Genomic DNA, 17,605 nt, shown 5'->3' with positions numbered 1-17,605 from the left:
GTTAACACTACCAATCCATTTCAGTGTTGCCGATATGTTCAAGAGAAGTCGCTCAGAGAATTCACCTACCGAGCTTGTGTCTCATCCGCTGCAATACCTTCACGCTTCATTCTTTCATGACCGCCACCCTGAACCTTGTATCATTAGATCGTTTTCACCTCTACAAAATCATTTGCTCTATTCCGTGTCGTAGATGTGGGATCCATTAATACCCTCCTACGATGGGTCACTTCTTATCGACATCAACTCATTATCCAAGAAGCCGACCTAGGGACAACCCTTCCAGTCCTTTGAAGCTTGCATGCCTCAATGGCAAGTTTCTCACTTCCAGCGATAGGTTTACACTAATGGCCTTCGACCGAAAGATTTTGCGTGGTGTTCGACATCAACTCATGTATTCACACCACTTTAATTGTACTACAGTACCTTGAGGGTCATCATCATCATCGATGATTCCTCTCACGTTTGTTAACAGCTTACATCATTGGCTGGTAATCAGGCGATGTCCTTCCGTGTTCGACATTAGAACATCTTTTCACATGGATCGACTTGTACTTTCGGGCGAAGATTGAATGAGTTTTGAAGACCCCAGATCTATTTTCATCCATCTAGGCTGCGATATATTTAGGAAAATAAAGACATCAAATGTACATCATTGCTGCACATATAATCATCCAAACTAAGGGATGATGGCTCTACCAGAATCATCAGTCTGTACATAGATGGTTGTCTGTCCTATGTAAATGAAAATGAATTTATCAAGCTGAGCATGGGAATGCCCGCCTCAGCTAGATCATGAAAATATTATGAAGATAATGTATTGTATTTTATCTTATTACAGGTCACCTTCTAGTGCGAAAAACCTCAGATCCTCATTATAAATCATTTCACCCGACATCAAAAGATTTACGACCTCATGCTTTAGGGGGAAACTGTTATAGACATATTTGGGCACTGCAACCCCAATCACATATGTCCATAAACCAAGGGCTTCTAAGTCCCTAAAAGTGTTGTTTCACACCCTAAAGGAGCAAGGTCAGCTGATTACATCATCTCCCAGAAGTTTTCCACGAAAAACCACTCAGAACTGGTCAAAGAAGGACCATATAGACTGCCCAGTGCAAAGGGTGCGATGCATCTCACCTACCGCATGAAAAAAGTGTGATGCATACTAGAAATCCCTTCTGTAGGGTGCGATGAGTGAGAGTAGACAAATGGCATAACAAGTTTTCTAGGTGGAGACCCTGAGAATCTTCTAGAAGCTGCTCATTTGACACTTGCCTCCCTGAATTCACCCAAGGATGAGTAGGAGATCATGAAATCTCCAAGTGGAACCAAGAACTATCAGAGAGATGACACTAATCAAAATCCCAGAAGCTGACTCACCCCCTGCAAATATCTATAAATGGATCCCTCATCCCAGAGATCCAAAGGTTGGAATTTGGTAATTTGCAAAGAGGTGCTACTGGTTTCTCTTTGAAGACATTGTTGGGTGATCTTGCTTTGTGTGAGGTGAAGAGGGCTTTCAAGTTGGGAGGATGGCGCTGGGTCAAACCAAGTGGTTGTAATCCTCTCTTCTACTACTTTTACTAATAAAGCTATTTGATTTTTCCTCCATATTCTCGTGTATCTCTTAATATTGTGTTGATATATGCATTTATATGGTCAACATATATCTGATCCTATATTGTTTACAGTGAAAGATCTCTATGCTTTGATGGTATTATGCTGCTATGAATCTATAGGTGTTCTTTGAAGCGGGACAAGTAAGGAAGCAGTGGCGAGATTCTGTCAAAGGGGAAAGGAAACAAGAAAGGAGCCAAGCGGAAGATTGAGGTTGGTACTCTCTGCTTCTTTCTCATCTCTCTCTCGTAAGGGAAAAACAAGTGACTTTAATCTGTTTGTTTCTAAGATAGCTACCCGTCTTAGTGGGACTAGCAGCTCTGAATAGACACTAGATTTCCCGATAACAGTTGTCCATGTAAAAATTGAGTGATTGTCTTCTATAACGCAGGTCCGAGATATCTATCTATGTAATTCTTCCATAGATGACTTGTCTGAGTTGTAGTGATGATCCAATCAGAACTTAACCCAACCAAAAATCTCAACGTCCTCTTTAAAACAGTCTAAGTTATTATGCCTAAAATAAATATTCTTTTTTCTTCTCAGCCTCTCGTTTTCATCTATATTTCTCCTATATTCATTGATTGAGATATCTACTTTTAGAGCGAGGAGAAAAAATGTGTATATATACCTTTTTATAAGTCAAATTTTTATGCATGAAGGAGAGCCAACAATCATATTTTAGTAGCCAACATATATTTAGGATATTATAACATTTTTTTTATTTGTCTACCATGTGATGCATAATATAGGACCTTGTCTGCCATGTGAAAGATAAATCATATAAGAACTATGGAAAAGGCCTTGTTTTCCATGTGAGTGATGTCTAACACCATGTTGCTGCTTTATACATTATGTCTACCATGTATGGTCATAGGGAACCATGTTGCCATGTTTGTTTGCCACTAAACAAAGTCATGTTATATGGAATTTTTTATATTTTTTTGTAGTGTGTATTATGTTTTACATGGAGAGGCTACATGATATGAATGAATGATATGACATGATAATGATTATGTTTGTTTTAATAATGTTTGGTAGTGTGTATTATGTTTTACGTGGAGAGGCTAGCTAATACGAATGAATAATATCATGATAAGAGGTAGGTGGGGTGTTTTAAGTAATTTTGAGGTGATTAAGATTTTATATTAGGATTTTAAGGAATTTATGAAATATGATATGATTACGATAGGGCTTAGGGTAGGACTATGGGATCAATTTCTTTAGAACTTCATTTAGCAAGGCTAAGGTATCATGAAACTGGGGCTTGTCATCTAGGATTTCTTCATTTTTATTTATTTTCATAGGGTTGACTTCAACAATAGATTGGATATGATTAGGATTAGTGTTTGCTTCAACTAGGGTTAGAATATTATGTAGAGCTAGGATTTCCCTAAGGTTAGGGAAACATCACGCATCACAAGAATATTTTCCATCCCAATAATTCCATATTGATATCAATGACAACCTTGATTAGCAATCTCCCCCTTTGTCATTGATGGCAATATTCCTACCCTTCCAAAATTCTCTCCCACTTTGACATCAATGGCAAACGAGGTATCCAAGTACTCCCCCTGTCAAGCTACTTCTTTTCTTCGTCAATAGTAGTTCTTCATAAGTATGTTACTCCCCTTGTCATGGTACTCTTCCTTCTGGCAATGTGGTCTGTGATAGATGTGTTTACATTTCTTCATGTGATGAACCAACCCCCCCTGCCTGCATAAACTCCTCTAGCTTCTATAGACAAGAAATATTTCTGCCTAGTACAAGTAGAAGAAATCTTCAACAATAGTCCATCAGAGAAGGAATCATGTTCTTCAATGGAGTTTCTCCCAAGAGATGATCTATCAAAACATGATTTTCCATGTGTGACTCATCAAGAATTTCATAGGGCCCATTCATAAATAGCATCTGCAAGAATGATTAAGAATCATAAGCTCCCCCTAACAGTATGCATGGTCTTCCTTTTCAGCAAAGCTCATCATCAAACACTTGGAATATCATATATGCCAAAGATGTCTTCATCAAATCAACATCATGTGTTGTTGGATGGAGTGTTCAAGTGACTTTTGGATCCAATTTTCTTCCTTCTCCATACTTGTGTAGCTTTCTTCTCTAGCTTGGTTGTCATAGGTTTAGCTTGTTTAGAGACCCAAGTCAAGTTACAATCACGTGCCATACGTCCAATGTTATGGCGATTGAAGAATTCCATCTTATTCATGAATGAGGAAGCATTAGTTCTTCTTGCAAAGTTGCTTTTAAGATACTGACGGGGATCATTATATTTGTCCTTGTGGTATGGACATCAATGACAACCTTGATTAAGGAAATGTAACTAGGTGCGGTATTAATAAATATACTTTTGACATTTTTATTTATTCAAGAAAAGAAATATTATCTTTACAATATATGTCAATGAGTTTCTTGCTCATTGAAGTAGGTCTAGCACATGTCAAAGTGCTATAGCTGAGTCAAAGAGTGAAAATAATTATGTTGGAAACCTTAAGGGTATGTTACATTATGTATATTTATGTATAAAAGTCAAAAAAGACACCTCCAAACAAATTCAAGTATCCTCCAAGCAAAGACATCATCAAAAGAAGCAATGGAACCATTAAAAGCACCTATTGTATCAAAGAAAATCAAGTCGGCCTCAAAGTAGCAAGTCGGCCTTCAAGTTAGCCTAAATGAGGGACAAACCTCTATATATAGAGGTTGTCCACTCGCTCAAAAGACAACGCATTTTCTCTCTGCAATCTGCAAAGGTAAAAGAAAAGAAAAGAGTAGAAAGAGGACAAGAAAAGGGTCTCCAAGGTAGTGAAGAAAGGAAGAAGAAAACTGAAGTGTTAAAGGGCTAGTTATAGCCACCGTGCAAGGAAAGGAGAGTTGTCTTTGCGGTTATAACAATTGTAACTTACAGCTTACCATATCTCATTGTTTAGGGTTCAAACTAGGCCTACAGGGCCTCTGTCTCTAGTGTGGAAGAAGGGTATGCAAGCGAAGGGAGTAAGAGAAGTCTATCATAGTTCTTGTGATGAGATTCCCTCACACGTGCAAAGAATTAGGGTTGCATTGCTACTGCTATAATTTTGCAATATTTGGGAAGTAAGGCTCGGTTGAGAAGAAACAAAGTCATCTCTTGAAGTTAGAAATGCTCCATCACAAGCGAAGGAAGAGAAAGGTCAAGGGAAATTCTAGAGTGTGTGATAGAAGATATTTACAGTTGCCAGAAGAAGTGTTGAAGGAAGAAAGATAAAGTGCTAGAAGGAGGATGACAAAGTGTTGTAGGAAAAATTAATCTTGAAAGAACTTGAATTGTGCCTGGAGGTTCTTCTAGTCAAGGGTCTAGGGTTTGGCATTGATCAATAAAGAAGCTTCAATAAGAGAAAACTTACTGGAGGGTTTTCCTCTCAAGAGAAGAGAGGTTTGGGCCCTAGCAGAGAGCCAACATCTTGTGTTCTTGTTCTTATGTTTTGGTAGCAGTTTGATGAAGTAGACACACATGCATTAATAAGAAGAAGAATAATATTAATTGAACAAGAAAAAGTAAAATGACTGCACAAATTTTTATCAAGTAACGAAGAATCACACTACACTTATTTGCCCTAGATTCTTCAACATGGTATCAGAGCTAAGGTGACACATCAAGGAAAGGGTAAGTCAAGAACACTCATCAAGGAAATACATATACAATATTGAAGGATCAAGGCTAGAAGTCTCAATCAATTCAAGGACAATATTTCCAATCCATCATTCATCAAGGAAGTCTACATAGCAAGAAGAAGAGCCTTACATAAAGGCACCTACAAAGAAGGTTAGATTGAAGCAGGACCTACATCAAGCTACAAGTCGTCAAGAAAATTTCATCATCAAGAAAGCCCACTTGAGAAGGCAACTTGAAGAACCTCAAGATCCAAGGAAGGCAAGCCATCAAGTCTTAAAGGAGGAAGAAAATCCATTACATCTTGAAAATCTATCAAGTAAGTATATGTCCCCTTCTGAATATACATCAATGTCTTTTTGCAAGGAAAGAAACAAATTGGTAGGTATTATTAGCCTTGTTGGCATGTGGCCCAAAGTGGGTCCAAATATGCTCTTTAAGTCTTCAAAAGCCAGTAAAATCATGCCAAAGATAAAAACCAGCGCAGGAGAAGAACCCTTAGAATGGCGGAAAAGCACTATTGGAAGGCAGAAACACATAAAAATAGTGAAAAACCAAGTATCAGAGGCATAAACAAAGGAATGCACAGCAGCCGTTAGATCTGGCCAATCAACGGTCCAGATCAGATCGGTGGGTCACAATCGGCGGATTGGGGGCGAACCATATGGAACTTGCAACGGTGATCTGCGAGGCAATGTGGACCTTTGGTCAAGTGCATAGATCGACGGCCCATGTTGCATCAGAGTTTCGCTATCGGAGATTACAAAGAGCACTTGCAAATGGCCTGGGGCATAACGATATGCAGTTGCGATCAATCGCATCACGATATCATAGTCGGGGAAAAAATGAGGAACGAGGCTTCTACCTATATGTATGTCTGATGCGATAAACCAAACGTGAAAGGGTTCCTTAAAGCTATTATATAAGGTTTGAGATCCACCTAAAGGCATTTTCTTATGTATTTTGCATATTTTTTTTATTTAACGAAATACGAAGAGACTTGCAATATGCAATAAGACTCGGACCCGAAAGGGTTCGTGAAGGGAAATATATCAAATTTGAAGTCTGTCATGAGTCACTTTTAATGTATTTCTAGTGTTTTTAATGTATTTTCCAATATAAAGGGAAAATCGCAAAATAGGCAAGATTTCGGGAGAGTCAAAGGCAATAAGTGGTTTGGGCCGAGCTCCGCCTGATCCCATTCAATGGCTACCATGTGTCCAGGCTGAGGAGAGAGAAAACCACCCTCATCGGGTGGTTAAATCCCATACAGAAGAGCCGCCCGAAATGGATCACAACTGTAATGGTGGAGATGTGATATCGCTACAAAGGTGGACCCGATAGAGGAATAGATCATATTTAAGGACTTTTGAAGTTTGGAATGAACATAGCTTGGCAGGATTTCACAGTGATGTAGTGTTTTTATGTGTAAAACATAAAATAATCATTTGGTATTCGAAAGGATGTTAAAGGGCCCAAGGCAACATTCTGTTACAGAACAAAGGGACAAGCCATTTGTGACAGGTGACATCGATTGGGAACGGACCCGATAGCTTTGTTTGGCTATGTTTTTATTTTTAACAGTTAAACAGGTGAACTAAAATAACATAATATATGGACGTAAAGGGAAAAACAATAGCGCAACACAGCCAAACCAGCAGAAGAGATCATGGAGCATCACTCGCACGAGTGAGCTCCCTGACAGTGCAACAAATTACTAGAATGCGGTTACACTACTGTTAGAAAGAAACCTCTGAGCTCATGCATGCCTAGTCATGACATCAAACAATTAAAAAGATAGAGGGGATAGATTAAGACCTCTCGAGCCTCAGAAGGCTCGAGAGCATTGTAAAAGGCCTATAAATGTTTGAAAGTTCAGAGTAGCAAGGGTTCAACTTTTGAGGACTATGGATACTCTGCTACTCTAGCTTCTCATCTTCATTTTATAAATATAAGCTTCTTTTGCTGTTACATGTTCAATTCCTATTTTTTCTTCTATTCTAAGCTTGCACTTGAATAGGTTATTCATGTTTCTTTTTGGTCTAATGCCAGATAACTGTCATCTTATCTCTGTGTTGATAAATTAGATTTGCAAGCTTCATTTGCTTCCTATAGCTAGCCATTCATGTGTTTATGTATGCATCTACTGGTACAATCAATATTCTCCATCTATCCATTGAATCTATAAACTATTGAGCATTAGTGGTCTAAAGCCTTGTAAAGTTGAGGGTGTTCATGCATCTATAGAGTGAAAACAGAGTTGAAACAGTCATCTAACTTGATCCAAACCATCATCCATTCCAATAGTTCAGAGAACAATATAACATAATTAGCACCGTTGCTGGGGAGAGGAGACTGAAGCTCAGCTTCCCTGGGAGATGACATAGACCCAGATTTGATGATAGACATAGTCTGGGCACTTTTTCAGTTGTAATCATCTATTGGTGACTCTACTAAAGGATGAACCTCTTGGTGACTCCACTTGACAGTTCTGGCTCAATTTGTGAGGCATACTCGGAGAAATCCTCAGAAGCCACAAGTTGACCCAGTATCTGATCCTGAAAAAATCATCAAAGAAAGAAAGACATTGCAGAAAGGAGCATCAGGTTTAGGTAGCTCTAAACAATATTCCATATTTCTTCAAGAAAATTCTATAATAGAGAAAATACATGTTGAGAGTATAGCATCTAATACTAGCAGCGAAGAAAAAATCTTAGAGATTCATAAAGTTCTTTATTCCTTAGGTTCTCCTTTTGTTGCAAGCCCAAAGGAAGCCACTCTTCCCATCCATCATACCCCTTTAGTCTTATCAGTCACTCCTCAACCCTCTGTAATTCAAACTTCCAGTACCCTTATAGCCACCACAGTTATGGCAGGTCTACAAGAACCTACCAAAATGGAAAGAATCATAGCTGCTAGGTATGGGCCTCTAGTACTGCCCACTCCTTTAAATGCCATGCCTACTGGAGAATATCAGAAGTATAGGCATAAGTTCACCGGGACTGAAGGTGTTACAGCTGAAGAACATCTTGAATCATTCTATAGCTATGTTGATAACCTAGACATTAGTGAAGATGATGTGTGGATGAGAGTCTTTATCCAAAGCCTAGATGGAGAGGCTAGAAAATGGTTCAGAGAACTAGCCCCAAGGTCTATAGTAGATATTGAGGCTTTACATGATGTATTCCTAAAGTATTGGGGGACAAGAAGGATCTACTCTACTACCACACTGAGTTTGGGAACTTAAAGTGGGAAAATGGTGAGTTGTTGTTTGATTTTAATAAGAGGTTTAACCACATGTACAACAAGATACCAGCTAAAGTAAAACCCACCACTACCTCTGCTAAACTCACCTATGCCAGTGCCTTTGATTCTAACTTCTGTCTACTGTCGAGGGAGAGGAAATGTGCTACCTTGGCTGATATGCAGGATGCAACCTTGGAAGTTGAATCAAACATCATGGTTGTAGAGAAGCTCAAAGGAAATGTTGATAGAAGGAGACAGAGGGGCGATTCTTCATCATCTTCATATCCCAAGATAGATAAAATGACTAAGATGATAGAGTCATTGGCCTCTGAAATCTCCAAATTAAAGGCTGAGTAGCACCTTGGGAAAGGAAGAGTTCCTAATACCTTTTCTCTTAGAAATCCAAATCCATATAGAAGAGCTAATGAGCAGTTGCAGATTTTGCAAAGAAGCAAAGATGCCAATGAAGACCAAAGGGTAAAGACCCCTTTCCAGAATGTAGTCATGGAAGAAGAGTAGTTTGAAGAAGATGATGAGATCCATTGTCTGGAAGACAAAGGCAGTGCCTCCTTTATGACCTCAGTGGCCTATGAAAAGTCATTATTCAATGACTAGATCAACCAAGAATGGGATGGTGAAGCTGTTTTGCAAACTGCTGATCAGCACAGATATAATCTAAGGTCGAAGATGAATAATGCTAAGGAAACTCCTATTCAAAGAGTTGATGTCCCTGCAATACAACAAGCTAATAAGTAGAAGCGCCTGACAGTTGATCCCATCATCTTCAAAGCTTTAGCTCACGAGGTAAGAGGCCTCGATATGTATCCTTCTCCTTTTAGTTTTCAATCAAAAATTCAGAAGCTAAGAATACCTATACCTTTGATTAAATTAGTGAAGAATGAGTCCTTCAAGAGATCTATCCTCAAGGCCCTTGAGCCTAATGCCATCCAAGCCTCCACCGACTATGTAAATCTACAAGATGACAAACCAACTATTTTTCTATGCCCAATGATTGAAAATTATGAAGACAACTCCCCATCATTCTATGTCTCAATGACTATTCATGACAAAATCCTTCATAACTGCCTTCTGGACACTGGAGCCTACCATAATCTAATGGCCAAGGCTGTCATGGATGAGTTGGGTCTTGACATTACCAAGCCTTATCATGACTTGTTTTCTTTTGACTGTAGAAAAGTGAAATGTCTGAGATTAATCAAGGAACTAGCCATCACTTTGTCTCAGTTGCCCATGAAGAGTATGATGATGGATATTGTGGTAGCAAATGTACCCCCAAAGTTTGGCATGTTTCTTTCTAGAGATTGGATCAAGAGATTAGGTGGAACATTACAAAATTATTTGTCCTATGCTACTGTCCCAGTTTTTGTAGGTGAGAGTAGGAGATTATATAGAGAAGCTCAGTTGGCTTATGTCATTAGTGATGAACGGAATCCCACTAATCATCTCATCTATGCTATCGAAACTAATTTTGGAGATTGTATTCTTTAGATTGAAGAATCCCAGTTGGCCTCCATGCAACTTAAGAAACCAGTTTTCTAGATCACAGAGGAAGAAGGCCCACAAATTTGGGACATGTTCTTTGATGGAGCTTGCTCTAAGGAAGCTGTAGGGGCATGTGTAGTCCTTGTGTCCCCAGCACAAGAATGTATGTATTTATCTTTCAAATTAACTTTTTAGGTCGCAAATAACATAGCATAGTACGAAGCCTTGATGTTGGGCTTAAACGCTGCTAAAGAAATGGGCAAAAAAGGTCTGAAAGTGTTTAGAGGCGCAGACCTCATCATTCAGTAGGTGAACAAAACTTTCCAAGCAAAGCATCCAAGGTTGAAAGCGTGCACAGATGAGGTATGGAAGCTCAAGGGCTCTTTCAATAGTTTCAACATTTCTTACATCCCCAGAATGAAGAACCAGCTTGTTTATTCCCTTGTTGTGTCTGCTAGCACATTTTTTCCTCCTTTGCCTCCTAAATTGGCTTATGAAGTTTAGGTGAAATATAGACCATGTCTGCCTAACAATGTCAAATACTGGAAAGTTTTTGAAGATGATGATGAAACTAATAGGCTTTTACAAGTCTTTTATGAATTTGTTGAAATGCACATTGACCAAGAAAATGAAGCCATTGAAGAATACAACTAGTCCAAGCTAAAGGACAAGATTGGTCAGGATAGCATTGTTCAGCTGCCTAGTAACCATATACCCAAAGGAAATGACATGGCAAGGAGAATGATTAACTTGGTTGAATTACAGCAGATCAGAGAACAATTGGTTGAGAAGTCAAGAATTCATCAGAAGAAGACCAAAGAAACCTTTGATAGAAAGGAAAAGGTGGACAGTTTCCAAGATGGTGACTGGGTTCTCAAATGGGATGCATTGAAGGAAAAGAAAGGTAATCATGGTAAGTTTGACTCCTTATGGACAGGTCCATTTGTCATCGCTCAAATTCAGCAGAAAAATACCTTTATTCTACATAGTCTGGAAGGAGAAGATGTTTTGGGTAGCCCAGTCAATGGGCTGTTCTTGAAAATTTATTTCATTTAAGGCTTTAAAGCCTTGATATTGTAAATATGTTTTTCAGTTTTTATTTTTATGCAAAATTGACTCCATGGCCAATGGAACACTAGGAGATAGATTTGATTTTTGGTCTTATAGGAAAGGCATCGGTTTGTGATTCTTGAAACCTCACAAGGAGGATGTCATCTCCAGAAGGAGCTAGCGTTAGCCTTGTTGGCATGTGGCCCAAAATGGGTCCAAATATGTTCTTTAAGTCTTCAAAAGCTAGTAAAATCATGCCAAAGATAGAAACCATCGCAGGAGAAGAACCCTTAGAATGGCGGAAAAGCACTATCGGAAGGTAGAAACACATAAAAATAGTGAAAAACCAAGTATCGGAGGCATAAACAGAGAAATGCACAGCATTCGTCAGATCTGGCCAATCAATAGTCCAAATCTGATCGGCAGGTCGCAATCGGCGGAGGAAATTGGCAGACTGGGGGCAGACCATATGGAACTTGCGATGGCGATCTATGATGCAACATGGACCGTCGATCAAGTGCGCAGATCGATGGCCCACGTTGCGTCCAAGTTTCCCTATCAGAGATTACAAGAGCACTTTCAAATGGCCTGAGGCATGAGCGATATGCATTTGCGATCAATCACATCACAATATCGCAGTCGAGGAAGACATGAGGAATGGGGCTTATACCTATATGGATGTCCAGTGTGATAAACCGAACCTGAAAGGGTTCCTTAAAGCTATTATATAAGATTTGAGATCCACCTAAAATGCATTTTCTTATGTATTTTGCATATTTTTGTTATTTAACGAAATACAAAGAGACTTGCGATATGCGATAAGACCCGGACCCAAAAGGGTTTGTGAAGGGAAATATATCAAATTTAAAGTCCATCATGAGCCATTTTTATTGTATTTCCACTGTTTTTAATGTATTTTCCAATATAAAAGGAAAATCACAAAACATGCAGGATTTTGGGAGAGCTAAAGGCGATAAGTGGTTTGGGCCGGGCTCCACCCGATCCCATAAAACGGCTACCATGTGTCCATGCTGAGGAGAGAGAAAACCACCCTCATCGGGCAGTTAACTCCCATATAGAAGAGTTGCCCGAATTGATCACATCCATTGGATCTAGAGCTCCCAGATCAACGGTGGAGATGTGATATCACTACAAAGGTGGACCCAATAGAGGAATAGATCATATTTAAGGACTTTTGAAGTCCAAAATGAAGAGCGCTTGGCGGGATTTCACAGTGATGCGGTGTTTTTCTGTGTAAAACAAAAAACAATCATTTGGTATTGGAAAGGATGTCAAAGGGCCCAAGGCAACATTCTATTACAGAACAAAGGGACAGGCCATTTGTGACTGTTGACAGCGATTGGGAATGGACCCGATAGCTTTGTTTGGCTTTGTTCATATTTTTAACAGTTAAATAGGTGAACTAAAAATATAGAATATATGGTCGTAAAGGGAAAAACAATAACACAACACAGCCAAACCAGAAGAAGTGATCATGGAGCATCACTGGCATGAGCGAGCTCCCTGACAGTGCAGAAAATTACCATAATTTGGTTACACTGCTATTAGAAAAGAAACCTCTGAGCTCATGCATGCCTAGTCACCACATCAAACAGTTAAAAAGACAGAGGGGATAGATTAAGACCTCTCGAGCCTCAGAAATCTCGAGAACATTGTAAAAGGCCTATAAATATTTGAAAGTTCAGAGTAATAAGGGTTCAACCTTTGGGGAATATGGACACTCTGCTACCCTAGTTTCTCATCTTCATTCTAGCAATATAAGCTTCTTTTGTTGTTCCATGTTCAATTCATATTATTTCTTCTGTTCTAAGCTTGCACTTGAATAGGTTATTCATGTTTCTTCTATGTCTAATGCCAGATAACTGTCATCTTATCTCTGCGTTGATAAATTAGATTTGCAAGCTTCATTTTCTTCCTGTAGCTAGCCATTCATATGTGTTTATGTATGCATCTATTGGTGCAGTCAGTATTCTCCATCTATCCATTGAATCTATAAACTATTGAGCATTAGTGGTCTAAATCCTTGTAAAGCTTAGGGTGTTCATGCATGTGTGGAGTGAAAACAGAGTTGAAAAAGTCATCTGACTTGATCCAAACCATCATCCATTCTAATAGTTCAGAGAAAAATATTGAAGATTATATGTTACCAGGCATCTCTGAGCTACAACCTAGGAGAGCTTCCTGGAGTGATAACAGGTACCAATAACTTTCTTGCATGGAAGAAGAGGACTAATCTGCTTCTCAAGGAGAATGAACTTCTGGAACATATCAAAGGGAACATCACTATCTCTACTAAGGAAAAAACTCAAGCCTTAGCTAAGTACAATAAGGATGAGACAAGAGCTCAAAGGATTCTAATATAATTAATCAAAGACTCTCTCATTCCTTATGTCTCCAAATTTGAAACATCAAAAGAAATTTATGATAAGCTAGTAGAGTTATTCTCGGTATCCACAACCAGAGAAGTAATATCTCTAAGGAATGAAAATTACAAGCTGAACGTAACAAAGGAAGGAATAGCTCCCTACTTCATGAAAATATCTTAAATGAGAGATCAACTTCAACAGCTTGGGAAAGTCATGCCTAACAGAGAGATGACAACTGTAGTACTCAATGCTCTACCTAAGGATTGGGGCAACTTCACATCTAGCATATATGCCAAGAAGGAAGCAACCACACTCTGTGAAATGTGGTCTCTATGTAAGATAGAGGAAACCAAAATTAAAGCAAAAGAAGATGTGGGATCAAAGGATAAAGAATTTTCTACCATGGTGAAGAGAAAGGGAAAATTTGGAAAATTTGGTCCACGAAGAACAAACAACAAAGACATCTCCAAAATCCAATGTTTTGGATGCCAAGAATATGGACACTACAAAAGGAGTTTTCCTAAGCTTAATAAGGACAACAACAACAAAAGAAAGAGGGAAGAAGCCATATGACTCAAAAGATGAAAGAAGAAGAAAATAAACGAAAGAAGGAAGATCCTTTGGATCTCTACTATGAGTAGGTCAAACTTTTTACTTCAAGTCTTCTTTCAAATTTTTGAGTAGGATAGGAGCATGTAGGAATAAAATAAAATTCCATGGCTAAGAACATCTTCTAGAATTTAGAAGCTTGAAGTACATAGAGTTCTAGACACTCATGAAGATTTATCATTTATAACGAGAATAAAAATGCATGGGTAGAAATGTCTTCTAGAATATAGGAGCATGGTAGATATAACTCAAGATATTCATATAGAAAGAGAATACCTAGTATAGGACCTCATCCATGATGAAAGGAAAATTGATCGTGATTAAGAATCTTAGAAGACCTCGATCATCAAAAAGAAAAGAAACTTTGCATGCAAGTTAAGATGAAGCAAGAAGGACCACACCAAGGACAACCAAATGAAGCTAATATTATCAAAGGAGAATCAAAATGAGGTATGTATGCATCAACGTTTAGTCATGTTATCTTTTGTGTGTTATTGAGTCATGGGAGTTAAACATGATCAAGTATGAAAGAATCTATTTCAGACATAATTGAAGGCATGTACTACATTGCAATGAAGGTCAACAAAAGAATATGCTCACATAAGGAGTATAAGATTATTGACTAAGAAGAAAGAAGAAATGTTGACTAGTCTAGGAAGCAAGCAATGAAGAATTGTTCTCACAAGAAGCATAATATGGTTGACCCATATATCTAAGAAGAAGCAAATGAAGAAAGAGATTAAGCATGTGAAGAACACCATGATCACCAAGAATCACTATCTAACAAGACACTTTGAAGATATCTCCCTAAAGAAGGTAGGAAAACTCTAACAAAGAAAGGAAGGACCCTTGATACCTATGAAGGCCTTGGAGATATAAAAGATGCAGATAACTGATTCTACTCTACAAATATGTCATGATGAAGAAGCCATCCAGCAAAAGAAAAAGAAATGTTGAAAGTAATATCATGATGAAGTCATGATGGGCTACTAGGTCGAAGCATGTAAACAAGCAAGTATATCGAAGCATCCTGTAGGTTTTAACCTCGTACAGAAATTACCTGCATACGAATTCTAACAACAAAAAATAAACAATTTGAGAGCATAACACATAAAACACATATACACAGAGATTTCCCCTAGATCCCAAAATCGGGACTACCAGCTTGATTTTTCATTATGTTTCCTTTCAATGTTACAATACATATTTATACATGCTAAAACATCCAATACCATGGACCAAAAACCATCACGTCCAAAACCATCTATGAAAACCATGCAAAAAACCATAGGTAGGTCTGCCCAACCTAATATAGGGTCCAAAAGAATATAACAAAACCCAACATTCTCCCAATTGTTGTTTTCTTTCCACAGGGGGCCACAAGAGAGCTTAGTCATTTATCTAGCCCTGCAATGCCCATTGTTTCTCTACACCAATAGAACTTCTCAGAGCTCACATATTTTGTCAATTCATCTACAGTATCCTTCAAAGTGTCCACCTTTACTAGCAACACCTTTTTGTCTTCTATCATATCCCTCACAAAGTGATACTGAACATCAATGTGCTTTGTCTTTGAATGGTAAGCAGGGTTCTTTGCCAAGAAAATTGCACTTTGGCTGTCACAGTCTATCCTTATAGCTCCCTGTACTAACCCCATACTTGAGCACAATCTCTACAACCAAACTGCTTCCTTGCTTGCATGAGTGGCTGCCATGTATTCTGCCTCTGTAGTTGGTAGTGCCACTACAGATTGTTTCTTACTCATCCAACTGACTGCACCTCCAAATAGCTTAAACACATACCCACTTGCTGATCCAGATCTCCAGCCCAGTCTGCATCAACAAAGCCACAGATTCTGTCCAATCCTGAGCACAAACCATAATCACTAGTGCCATGCAAATACCTGATTCACTGCTGTCTAATGCTCCTTCCCTAGTTTTGACATAAACCTGCTCAATACTCCCATTGCATGTACAATGTCTGGTCTAATACATACCATTGCATACATCAGGCTACTGACTGCAATTGCATATGGACAATGAGACATGTCCTCTTCCTCTTATTGTGTCTTGGGACATTGATTGACAAATAACTTTACACCTACAAGAATAGGAACCTTCACCGGTTTACTATCCTACATATTAAACCTCTAGAATATTGTCTCAACATACTTCCTCCAGTTTAACCAGAGCTTCCTCTTTGCCCGATCTCTTTTAATTTCCATGCCCAAAATATAGTTTGCAATAGCAAGATCTTTCATGTCGAATTTGGAGGACAATTGGGTCTTCAAATCCTGGATAATTTCTTTGTCATTTCCAACTAGCAACATATCATCCACATACAAGAACAGATAAATAACATGGTCACAAATTAATTTAAAATACACACAGTGATCTTCTTTGCTTCTGGTGAAGCCAAGTCCCCATATAAATGTATCAAATTTCTAAGACCACATCCTTGGTGACTGTTTTAACCCATATAGAGACTTCTTTAACTTGCATACTAGTTCTTTCTTACCCTTCACCGCAAAGCCTTCAGGTTGCTTCATGTAGATCTCCTCTTCTAGATCCCCATGAAGAAATGTTTTCTTCACATCCATCTGTTCTACCACAAAATCAAAAGTAGCAGCAATAGATAAAAGTAATCTAATAGAAGCTACCTTGGCAAAAGGAGAAAAAATATCACCAAAATCAATTCTTGGCACTTGGGAATAACCTTTTGCTACCAACTGAGATTTGTATTTCTACACCTTTCTTTCTGCATTTGTTTTCTTCTTGAACACCCATTTGCTACCAATGGGTTTCCTTCCAACTGACAACTCCACCAGATCCCATGCCTCATTTTTGTGAAAAGATGCCATTTCATCAACCATGGCCTCTTTCTAGAGTTTTCCATCCTCTGAATCTACTGCTTCCTTCAAAGTTCTGGGATCATCATCAGTAATAGATAAAGCAAAATTTGAATAGAAAGTAGATGGACTATACCTTTCTGGCTGCCTTCTTTCTTGAATTGATGTTCTCACACCTGGAGTTTGTGGCTCTTGATCTTTTGATTCCTCCTCTACTGTAGAGTCTGATTCTTCCTCCTTTAGCTCAAACTCTATCTTCATAGGTTCCTTTGATGGGAATTCATGTTTAATAACATCTTTCACCTCTCTGAACACCACATCTCAGTTGTACACAACCTTCCTTGTTTCTGGGTCCCAAAGATTATAACCCTTTAAACTATCCTTATACCTAATAAAGATGCACTTTTCAGATTTACTATCCAACTTGGTTCTTTTCTCCTTTGGAACATGTACATATGCATCACATCCAAATATTCTCATATGTGAAAGAGAGGGCTTCTTACCAGTCCATACCTCTTGTGGAGTCTTATCCTCCAACGCTGATGAAGTTGATCTGTTGACCAGGTAACATGTTGTCTCCATTACCTCTGCCAGAATTCCTGTCCTAACCCGACACCAGTGAGCATGCTTCTTGCCCTTTCCATCAAAGTCTTTCTCATTCTTTCTGCAACGCCATTT

The sequence above is a fragment of the Pinus tabuliformis genome, chromosome 9 (genome assembly GCF_031772625.1).
Source record: "Pinus tabuliformis cultivar Carrire ecotype Pingquan chromosome 9, CPIR1, whole genome shotgun sequence".
NCBI classification, from domain to species: Eukaryota; Viridiplantae; Streptophyta; class Pinopsida; order Pinales; family Pinaceae; genus Pinus; species Pinus tabuliformis.
The sequence above is the reverse complement of the archived record's forward strand: the minus strand, read 5'-3'. Positions refer to the sequence as shown.